Raw genomic sequence first — 12,503 nt, 5'->3', positions numbered from 1 at the left:
TCAGCCCAAATCCACACAATAATGTTAATAAATGCATTATAAATATCACATGACCATATGTATACTGTCTTAGTTCATGGCTGTGTTATTACATCATTACATGTGTAATTAAATCCGTGACATTCTCAGGCTCCCCCCTTCTGTGACAATCATACAGCCGGGCCGTTACATTGCAACACACTAATCCCGCCCCTAGTGACATCACGTAATCAGTAACCAGTCAGAGAAGCTAGCAGGCAAAGAACTACATTTCCCACAATGCACCTCGTGGAGTGTGGCTAGCAGCTACACCTTCTCTCACTAGTTTGTCTCCTGCGAGCTTCCGTACACAGCGTCTTGTTAGAGTGGGGCGTGGACATGTGTAAACTTCAATGGTGGGAAAATGAGACCGTTTTAGCTGCTAGCTGAGCAGTGGTACAGCGCTCTGTAGAAGGCGCTCTCAGTCGGGTGAGTGATTTTTCAATGTGTGTGTTTATTTTATTTCATTTCTCATTTTACTTTCACTTTAAGTACTGCTGTGAGCCGATTCCTCCATTGAAGGAGGAGCTATGAGGCCAACCTATCACAGCTACTGTACCATCTTCAGTTGCTTTCAGTATACTGATTAATCCACGGCACAGAATATGCAACTTCAAATACATCTATCAACTGTCTATATGTTAAGCCCCCGGACAAGCAAGTGGTGAAACATGCATGTCAGGACTTGTCTGTCTCATCTAGGATGTGGTGGTGATCTCAGCTGTTTCTCCTTCTCTCCGCTGAATCTTGCAGTCTGTGCTCCAAGCAACCCTGGGAGCATGTGCTGAGACTCACTCTCCCTGAACCTACGAGCAGTTAAGCTGTGGATATATGCTATCACTCTGCTGGACACTTTGCTGTACACTCAGGACTGGTCTAAGTACTTTTGCTACCTATTTTGGCTTGTTAGTTATATCTGCCAATTTTTTGCTCATCTGTGTGTTTCATATCTATAGGCTTGGATCATATTACTAACTTATATAATTAACTTATTCATTTCCTTGCTTGTTAGTTATACACTAGTTTCATACAAGCACTTCACACAGGGGGCTTCAACTTAGGTAGTACTTGACCGGCCGGTCTGAGTGTTCTCATTTCCATATATTTCTTGCCTCTACACTTTATTTACACATGTTGTACTTATTACTGCAGTGTAGCATTTTTCCCCACACCTTAAGGTTCAGTTTATAACAGCTTTGTAGGTCACCACTGCTCCTCATTTTAACCATTTATGTGTATGTGATTAATAAACCTTTATTGATACAATTTGTGTATGTTAGAGTGCTATTCAGGGGATTATTTTTTTCTGTGTTAGTTTTCATATATATGTGTGTGTGTGTGTGTGTGTGTGTATATATGTATATATTTATGTATATATATTTGTGTGTGTGTGACCTTGGGCAAGTCACTTCATATCCTCTGTGCCTCAGGCACCAATGTCATAGATTGTAAGCTCTATGGGGCAGGGACTTGTGTCTGCAAAATGTCTCTGTATAGCGCTACGTAAAACTAGCAGCGCTTTAAAAGAACATGCTGTTATTATTATTATATATAAATGTGTATGTATTTATTTATATAGCACTATTAATGTATATAGCGTTTCACAGTAGTAATACATGTGAAAATCCTATAAATAACAAATACAAATATCAGGTCATGGGAATAAGTGATTTGGACATAAAAGTAACATTTCGGAAGTGTGGACAACTAATACATCTTGTAGATTGCCTTTACAGTGTGATGTCATTGATTCAGTAGATTGTGTGCAGAGCAGGACTGCAGTACAGTGTCACTCACATGGATGACTTGCGTTTTAGAAGCTCAAGAACAAGGATGTCAAACTCCAGTCCTCGAGGGCAGCAAACAGGCCAGGTTTTCAGGATATCCCTACTGAAAACCTGGCCTGTTTGGGACCCTCGAGGACTGGAGTTTGACATGCATGCTCTAGACGGAGCACAGCTGTGGGTGGGAGGTGGATTTGCTTTGCATCAAATGGTTTGGAGCAAGGTTTATTGTATGTATTATCATAATAACAATGCAATGCTTAACTTTTATTTCAGGAGGGATGACTGCAGAACAGAAGTGAATATTGAAGCCATGTGTTCCTTTTCTTGCAAAAGAGAAAATTTGAAGGACAGTTGAACAGAATGAAAATTACTACACAGAGACAGATAAGCAATGTGTATATTTCTCATTTACCATTTAGTATTTGTCGTTTTATTGACTCCACACAATCCGGCTGCTACGGGTTTCACATTGAACATTTTCATCTCTACTCTACCCCTTCCTGTGATCTGAACCATGCAAGTTTTCATTGATTCAATACATCATGAGTAGAGTGTGGCTACAGTATGAAGTAAAGACCCAAGGACCACATCTACTACCATTCATAACAAGAACATGTGCAGTAGCGCACAGCTGCAGTTCTATGTGATTGTTATGAAAGGTTGAGGTGGTTCAATTCTATGAATCTGGAGTGGGATGGATCCTGTTTGCATCACATGGTTTCATCTAGGCCAGTAGATTATATAACTCTCAGTACAGGTTACACATGGCATCAGTATTAGTGATGTAAAGAGGAGGAAAGCTTCAATGTGGAGAACAAAGCCAAGTAATGTTGAAGTTACTCCTTTTACCATTTACTTGGTCAGTCTGTACTGTCTACTCCCCACACAGCTGCTAAGGATCTTCCATTTTAAATACTTTCACCTCCTATTCTGCACTGCTTTGCTGCCCATTATTCAGAGATGCGTTCCAGTCATGTTTACCACTCTGAATCTCTCTGCAGTCATTGGTTCAGCACATCATGGGTAGAGCATGGCTACAGATACAGTCCATAGTCCATAATATTGCATTAAAACATAGAATATCACTTAATTTCCAAAAGATTCAGTGATGCTGATAATGCAGAATCTCACAACATTTCCCATCATAATGCCATAATGCACCAGAGGAAGAAATAATCCTTGCTATATCTGTACATTGTGTGACGTATTACCTCCATGACCATTGATAGCAAGTACATCTTCTGTATAGAGCGGCTGTGATGCAGTTATTGATCATCATTGACATAATCACAAGAATCTTATGCAAAGGGAAATTGTCCGCAGCGAAGTGAGATGTGTGCCTGTTTTAAGTCCTCCAGCTTAACGCCCCTACACCTCCCACTACACAGACATACTTACTTATGCATACACTGACATCTGGCATACCTACACACACCCCAGGGCCACTTCCTTCCCCTGATGTCAGGGAGAGGATGGGCATGCAGAGTGCAGTAAGTCTCCACGTTACTCTGGCCAACAGTCTTGGCCTACCCCCAGCATCTGTCACCCACAACATCTGTTCCCTCCTTGTAAAGTGCTGAACTATCTCACCTGGGTCAGTGCTATAGCTGATCACAGTGCCCGATCATGATGTCACTGTGACAGGCAGCAGTGCAGATTGACCGGTCAATCAATGCAGTGCCGCACCATATGCACTAAATGAGATTTCCGTGCCCCCTGTCAGGTTACTCCCTGGGCAGTGACCCTGCTCACCCCCTCCCCTAGTTCCACCTCTGACCACAATTATCTCTCTTGGAGAGTGTAGCAAATTGGTGTTGGTGGAATCTCACCTCTGCCATGCATGGTCACAATCTGGGCACAGGACCCAAATAGTGGGCAATGTGGCACTTCTTACAGTAGAGAATAAGTAACTATATTCTTTACTTGTGTATTGAGGACCTTATTTGCATTAAAATTCAGTCCCCATGGGACCAAGACTTTCTGGCTTACTGAACAAAGTGGAATTGTTTCGTAGAGGGTGGAGAATTGTATTTTATCTGAAATTACCCCCTCTGCACAAAATACAAACAATTATACCCATACAAGTACCTTGTGGAAGTTGTTGCCCTCTATCTTCCTGTGGTCTCTCCCTGTTTCTCACCGTGCCTCCTCCCATTTCCTTGCACCTCTGCGTCTCCGCATATATCCCTATACTCAGAGCCGGCTCCGGTCAGTGACATGGGATGCCCAAATATGAGCATATCCATACATGGGCATCCATGCCACTGACCGGAGCCCACTCTGTTGCGGATATGGAGAGAGACTGGGAGATTTACATCCCCTTATAATTCATATGGTGCATAGTACCGGCACGTATTGTTTTACCGTTACTGTGTACCTTCCTACTTTCACACTGGTACAGTATGTGCTGCAGTGGGACTGAGAGGGATATATTGGTAACACATAGTTATTGTTGGGGGAATTCAATCCATTTTGAAAATAGTAATGCAATGTTTTATACTTTTTTTTTTGCAGTAATGAAGAATGAAAAAGTTCTGTTAAAATTGAATTGGAGGTGAACTGGAATCATCATCAACTCTGCACCAGTGTGAATTGATGTTCTTTAATGTTCTGATAAGGTACATGCAACATCTCTTCCTCAACCCCTGCACCACTCTCTGCCTCTTGCCTCTCTCTCTCCACCTCCCTGCTAAGCGTATTAACCCATCTAATGTAATCCACATTCCATGTCTCACTTTACTCTTCACTTCTCACGTGCCCTCTGGAATGTCTGCTCTCTGACTAACAAGGTCTATTTGTACATGACCTCTTCTGCTCTCATCATCCACCACTTCTCATTCCCCTCACCCCTGTCCTACTCGATACCTCAGCTTAATTGAACTCTCTCCTCTGACATCTACCCTTATCTCTAACCTCTCCTCACTTTCTGCTTAAACTAACTATCTTGTTAACTTTTACAATGCTATCATCTCCTCCTCCTCCCTCCTCCCTCCTCCATTATATATTTATATGCCCCTTCTAGGCTCTGACACACTCATCCCTCTAAGGCCATGATTATCATGGGCACATGCTTGGTCATCCACAGTGCGTGCGAGCGATGCAGAGCCGCCTCGGACCTCAGTGCAGGGATTGCTGCATACCCCAGCATCTGTCACCCACAAACAATACACACACTAATACTCCCCACAATACACACTATAATACCTCCTCAATACTAATCTCTCCAATAATATTATAGCTCCAAACACAATATACACAACACCCTTACACAAGATACACAATCTAGTACTCTCCTCTGCACCTCTACACACAATATAATACTCCCACACACACAATATACACACTACCCTCCTACCCCCATAAAATACAACCAATAATACACACACACTTTGTGGATGTTGGGACCAGCTCCCGGCATGCACCAGTGAAAGAGAGAGGCCAGCAGAAGCTCGGAAGAACTCCCTCTCTCCATCCGTGCCTCCCTCCGTTTCCCATCTTCTCCCTGTCTCTCTCCCTCCCTTTCCTTGCATCTCCCTGCGTCTTTACGTATACCCAGTCAGTGACGGCTCTGGTCACGTGATGCCTTAATATGGGCTTATCCATATATGTTCATCCACGTCACTAATGTGATGCCCGCACTGTTGCGGAGCTGGTACTTACGACGCGCACTTATTGTTTTATCAGTACTGCGTACCTGACTCTACCGGCCTACTTTCAACACTAGTACAATAAGTGCTTCACTACGAGTGAGTGGGGAATATTGGCATCACACAGTCACTGTTGAATATGCCATTCAATCCATTTTGAAAATAGTAATGCAATGTGGTTTTGTTTTGTTTGCTTTTTGCAGTAATGAAGAATGGATAAGTTATATTAAAATTAAATTGGAGGGGAACTGGATTCAGCATTTCATCATGAACTCTGCACTTGTGAGAATTTACCTTCTTGAATGCCCTGAGAGGTACACGCAACTTTAAGACTATAATCTGCTGTGCAAGCTTTCGTGCTATACCTCCCCCTCAGGTTTTGATTTATACATTTGCTCCCTCAAGTCATGTCCTCTAATATTTGAAAGCTCTCTCCTAGCATTTTCTCTCTACCACAGAACGTCATCCCAATGTAACCTCTCTCTTGTTCTCTCTGCTTGCTGTTTCCTCACTTTTCTGTTAAACTTTTCTAATTTCTCTAACTTCCACACTCCTGCTTTTATCCACATGTTCTCCTCTTTCCTTCCCCTACCTTTGCATGTGTCTACACACTGCACCATTTGTACAGACCTCTATTGCAGCTATTTCTGCACTGCTCAATGAAAAGCACTCATGTACATCCTATTCTCTGCGCCCCCTCTCTCTGCGCCCCCTCTCTCTCTGCGCCCCCTCTCTCTCTGCGCCCCCTCTCTCTCTGCGCCCCCTCTCTCTCTGCGCCCCCTCTCTCTCTGCGCCCCCTCTCTCTCTGCGCCCCCTCTCTCTCTGCGCCCCCTCTCTCTCTGCGCCCCCTCTCTCTCTGCGCCCCCTCTCTCTCTGCGCCCCCTCTCTCTCTGCACCCCCTCTCTCTCTGCACCCCCTCTCTCTGCGCCTATCTGTCTCATTCTCTCTACGTCCCTCTCTCTCTACATAGAGCTATCTCTGTCTCTCTCTACACCTATCTCTGTGTCTCCTTCTATGTTTGCTGATGTGTGGGATATCTCTTATAATCTTGAACCTGCTCATATACACATCGGGTCTCCCTGCCTCTGCCTCCCTGCTAAGAGTGTTAACCTATCTAATGTAATCCACATTCCTTTCCTTACTTTTCTCTTCCCTTCTCCTATGCCCTCTGGAATGTCCGTTCTCTGACTAACAAGGCTCTAGTTGTACATGACCTCTTCTGCTCTCATTATTCACAATCAGTCATTCCCCTCACCCCATCTTACCTGTCCCACTGATTTTCCTCTGCTTAATTAAACTCTCCTCTGACATCTACTCTAACCTCTCTGCTCTCTCTCTCTCTTTCTGCTTAAACTGACAATCTTATTAACTCTTACAATGCTATCCTCTATATGCCCCTTCAAGCTCTGACACACACGTCCCTCTAACCCACACCCTTGGCTAAATTCCCAAACATGTTCATCACACTTCCACTCACTGTTCTTAATGCCTATGAAGGAAATCTCACACTTGATGTTTGATTTTTCTACAGTAAAAATGTCTCCAGTCCTGTATAAAGCTGCTCTCTGGGGCCAAACCACACTACTTTTTTTTCCACATTCATCAACACACAAATTTAATTTACGCTGTCTTTTTTCCCCTGTATTTGACTCCCTCCACTAACCTTCTCCTCACACTTGCCATCCTTCCTTCACTTCTCCTCAAGCATTTGACTACTTCAGAGGCAAGGTGGATGCCACCCACAAGGAGATTCCTTCTGTCCCTTCCCCCTTCTCTCCTTCTACCTAATTCTCCTTCTGCATTTGACTCCTTTTCTTCTCTTACAGAGCTGGAAGCTAATCATCTTCTCTTCTCCCTCTACCACATGCCCTCTAGATCGTATCCCCTCACACCTTACTGCATCTCTTAGTCCCCACTCTCACCCACATCTTCAATTCCTCCCTATTCTCTGGCTCTTTACCCTCTTACTTTAAGCCTGTAGTGGTCACCCTTTTCTCAGAAACAACCTACACCCTATGTGCCTTACTAACTACCGCCCTGTATCCCTCCTGCTGTTTGTCTCCTAATTGCTAGAATGTCAACATTCTTAAATCACATTCCCTCCTGGATCCTTTACAACCTGCCTTTCGTACAGCTCGTTCTACAGACTGTGCTTAAAGCAAATTCCCAAGGTCACTTTTCCCTACTAATCCTACTTGATCTATCTGCTGCGTTTGATGCTCTCAATCACTCTCCTCCTTCATATTCTAAACTCTCTCTTGGTATCCGTAACACAGTTCTATCCTGGTTTTCATCATAACTTTCCTGTCACACATTCTCCATCTCTGTTGCTAACATGTCTTCGTCTTCTATTGATCTGTCTGTGGGTACTGCACCGACACACTTTATTCGAGCAAATACCCGGTATGTACCTGGCAGATACCTGGAATGCGCCACTCCTAACCTCTGACAAGCCCCGTTGCATTTGCCTTCCCAGCCTGGGTTCATGCCTGGCTGATGGGCGGCTGATCTGTTAAATGATAATGATTAGGATTTAATAGGCTGCAATGCTTCGCGTGTCTACCAGATGGCATAAATTCATGAATTGTAATGCAGTTTATATATATATACTGTGCAGTATTGCAGCCAGCGGGAATAAAATGCTTCAATCCCTGCTTGGAAAATAACTCAATGTACTCGGGCAGAAAACAGTCACAAACCTCAATACACCCGGGTATACCCGAATTCGTGGCACTAGCCAAGCTCGAATAAAGTGTGTCGCCAGTGTATACATCAGGGCTCTGTTCTGAGATCTCTCTTTCTCTCTACATACTATCATTTGGTGACCTCATCAACTCTTTGTGACAATCCTATAAATAACAAATACAAATATCAGGTCATGGGAATAAGTGATTTGGACATAAAAGTAACATTTCGGAAGTGTGGACAACTAATACATCTTGTAGATTGCCTTTACAGTGTGATGTCATTGATTCAGTAGATTGTGTGCAGACCAGGACTGCAGTACAGTGTCACTCACATGGATGACTTGCGTGGTAGAAGCTCAAGAACAAGGATGTCAAACTCCAGTCCTCGAGGGCAGCAAACAGGCCAGGTTTTCAGGATATCCCTACTGAAAACCTGGCCTGTTTGGGACCCTCGAGGACTGGAGTTTGACATGCATGCTCTAGAAGGAGCACAGCTGTGGGTGGGAGGTGGATTTGCTTTGCATCAAATGGTTTGGAGCAAGGTTTATTGTATGTATTATCATAATAACAATGCAATGCTTAACTTTTATTTCAGGAGGGATGACTGCAGAACAGAAGTGAATATTGAAGCCATGTGTTCCTTTTCTTGCAAAAGAGAAAATTTGAAGGACAGTTGAAGAGAAGGAAAATTACTACACAGAGACAGATAAGCAATGTGTATATTTCTCATTTACCATTTAGTATTTGTCGTTTTATTGACTCCACACAATCCGGCTGCTACGGGTTTCACATTGAATATTTTCATCTCTACTCTACCCCTTCCTGTGATCTGAACCATGCAAGTTTTCGTTGATTCAATACATCATGAGTAGAGGGTGGCTACAGTATGAAGTAAAGACCCAAGGACCACATCTACTACCATTCATAACAAGAACATGTGCAGTAGCGCACAGCTGCAGTTCTATGTGATTGTTATGAAAGGTTGAGGTGGTTCAATTCTATGAATCTGGAGTGGGATGGATCCTGTTTGCATCATATGGTTTCATCTAGGCCAGTAGATTATATAACTCTCAGTACAGGTTACACATGGCATCAGTATTAGTGATTTAAAGAGGAGGAAAGCTTCAATGTGGAGAACAAAGCCAAGTAATGTTGAAGTTACTCCTTTTACCATTTACTTGGTCAGTCTGTACTGTCTACTCCCCACACAGCTGCTAAGGATCTTCCATTTTAAATACTTTCACCTCCTATTCTGCACTGCTTTGCTGCCCATTATTCAGAGATGCGTTCCAGTCATGTTTACCACTCTGAATCTCTCTGCAGTCATTGGTTCAGCACATCATGGGTAGAGCATGGCTACAGATACAGCAAGCTATTATTATTTTACCGGCTGATCATCCATAATATTGCATTAAAACATAGAATATCACTTAATTTCCAAAAGATTCAGTGATGCTGATAATGCAGAATCTCACAACATTTCCCATCATAATGCCATAATGCACCAGTGGGAGAAATAATCCTTGCTATATCTGTACATTGTGTGACGTATTACCTCCATGACCATTGAGAGCAAGTACATCTTCTGTATAGAGCGGCTGTGTTATGATGCAGTTATTGATCATCATTGACATAATCACAAGAATCTTATGCAAAGGGAAATTGTCCACAGCGAAGTGAGATTTCAGCCCCCAAACGTCTGTAATATTAATGCAATGTCTTACTTTTGTTGCAGTGAACACTGAAGAGACGGATCTACTACAACACTGTACAGGATGAGCATACGCTACAAGCAGCAAAATGATCTTGCAGTTGACAGTATGTTGTTCTGGTAATGTGCACAATTATTATTTATGGGCTACACACCACAGTGCTGGACATATTCTGTTAACTTCAACTCTACTCCTAACATGGAGATGTCTTCCTGGTGTTACTGATTCAGTACATCATATGCACAGTGTGGTTATGATATGATGGATTGATTTAATGAACCCACCAACCAATGATGACATCTGCATCATCTTCTGTAAAGTGCAGCTACAGCATGATATTATCAGCATTTGGTGCGGTATAATCAGAGGTATCTATGTGCTTTTGTGCCTGTTTTAAGTCCTCCAGCTTAACGCCCCTACACCTCCCACTACACAGGCATACTTACTTATGTATACACTGACATCTGGCATACCTACACACACCCCAGGGCCACTTCCTTCCCCTGATGTCAGGGAGAGGATGGGCATGCAGAGTGCAGTAAGTCTCCACGTTACTCTGGCCAACAGTCTTGGCCTACCTCCAGCATCTGTCACCCACAACATCTGTTCCCTCCTTGTAAAGTGCTGAACTATCTCACCTGGGTCAGTGCTATAGCTGATCACAGTGCCCGATCAGGATGTCACTGTGACAGGCAGCAGTGCAGATTGACCGGTCAATCAATGCAGTGCCGCAACATATGCACTAAATGAGATTTCCGTGCCCCCAGTCAGGTTACTCCCTGGGCAGTGACCCTGCTCACACCCTCCCCTAGTTCCACCTCTGATCACAATTATCTCTCTTGGAGAGTGTAGCAAATTGGAGTTGGGGGAATCTCACCTCTGCCATGCATGGTCACAATCTGGGCACAGGACCCAAATAGTGGGCAATGTGGCACTTCTTACAGTAGAGAATAAGTAACTTTATTCTTTACTTGTGTATTAAGGACCTTATTTGCATTAAATTCAGTCCACATGGGACCAAGACTTTCTGGCTTACTGAACAAAGTGGAATTGTTTCGTAGAGGGTGGAGAATTGTATTTTATCTGAAATTACCCCCTCTGCACAAAATACAAACAATTATACCCATACAAGTACCTTGTGGAAGTTGTTGCCCTCTATCTTCCTGTGGTCTCTCCCTGTTTCTCACCGTGCCTCCTCCCATTTCCTTGCACCTCTGCGTCTCCGCATATATCCCTATACTCAGAGCCGGCTCCGGTCAGTGACATGGGATGCCCAAATATGAGCATACCCATATATGGGCATCCATGCCACTGACCGGAGCCCGCTCTGTTGCGGATATGGAGAGAGACTGGGAGATTTACATCCCCTTATAATTCATATGGTGCATAGTACCGGCACGTATTGTTTTACCGGTACTGTGTACCTTCCTACTTTCACACTGGTACAGTATATGCTGCAGTGGGACTGAGAGGGATATATTGGTAACACATAGTCATTGTTGGGGGAATTCAATCCATTTTGAAAATAGTAATGAAATGTTTTTTACTTTTCTTTTTTTTCAGTAATGAAGAATGAAACATTTCTGTTAAAATTGAATTGGAGGTGAACTGGATTCATCATCAACTCTGCACCAGTGTGAATTGATGTTCTTTAATGTTCTGATAAGGTACATGCAACATCTCTTCCTCAACCCCTGCACCACTCTCTGCCTCTTGCCTCTCTCTCTCCACCTCCCTGCTAAGCGTATTAACCCATCTAATGTAATCCACATTCCATGTCTCACTTTACTCTTCACTTCTCACGTGCCCTCTGGAATGACTGCTCTCTGACTAACAAGGTCTATTTGTACATGACCTCTTCTGCTCTCATCCACCACCTCTCATTCCCCTCACCCCTGTCCTACTCGATACCTCAGCTTAATTGAACTCTCTCCTCTGACATCTACCCTTATCTCTAACCTCTCCTCACTTTCTGCTTAAACTAACTATCTTGTTAACTTTTACAATGCTATCATCTCCTCCTCCCTCCTCCTCCTTCCTCCTCCCTCCTCCATTATATATATACCCCTTCTAGGCTCTGACACACTCATCCCTCTAAGGCCATGATTATCATGGGCACATGCTTGGTCGTCCACAGTGCGTGCGAGCGATGCAGAGCCGCCTCGGACCTCAGTGCAGGGATTGCTGCATACCCCCAGCATCTGTCACCCACAAACAATACACACACTAATACTCCCCACAATACACACTATAATACCTCCTCAATACTAATCTCCCCAATAATATTATAGCTCCAAACACAATATACACAACACCCTTACACAAGATACACAATCTAGTACTCTCCTCTGCACCTCTACACACAATATAATACTCCCACACACACAATATACACACTACCCTCCTACCCCCATAAAATACAACCAATAATACACACACACTTTGTGGATGTTGGGACCAGCTCCCGGCATGCACCAGTGAAAGAGAGAGGCCCGCAGAAGCTCGGAAGAACTCCCTCCATCCGTGCCTTCCTCCGTTTCACATCTTCTCCCTGTCTCTCTCCCTCCCTTTCCTTGCATCTCCCTGCGTCTTTACGTATACCCAGTCAGTGACGGCTCTGGTCACGTGATGCCTTAATATGGGCTTATCCAT

At 43.7% G+C, this 12,503-nt stretch overlaps 1 long non-coding RNA gene across 1 annotated transcript; it reads left to right on the top strand.

The window, feature by feature from the left end:
- The first annotated feature begins 314 nt into the window (after positions 1–314).
- On the top strand, positions 315–5,754 carry LOC142476933 (uncharacterized). Its single transcript, XR_012792069.1, has 4 exons — positions 315–447; positions 2,079–2,198; positions 4,320–4,423; positions 5,656–5,754. It is a non-coding gene; the product is annotated as an uncharacterized LOC142476933 (long non-coding RNA).
- The last annotated feature ends 6,749 nt before the right edge of the window (positions 5,755–12,503 follow it).

This window comes from Ascaphus truei, unplaced genomic scaffold (genome assembly GCF_040206685.1).
Source record: "Ascaphus truei isolate aAscTru1 unplaced genomic scaffold, aAscTru1.hap1 HAP1_SCAFFOLD_1797, whole genome shotgun sequence".
NCBI classification, from domain to species: domain Eukaryota; kingdom Metazoa; phylum Chordata; class Amphibia; order Anura; family Ascaphidae; genus Ascaphus; species Ascaphus truei.
Note: the sequence above shows the minus strand (reverse complement) of the source record. Positions and strands in the feature narration are given on the sequence as shown.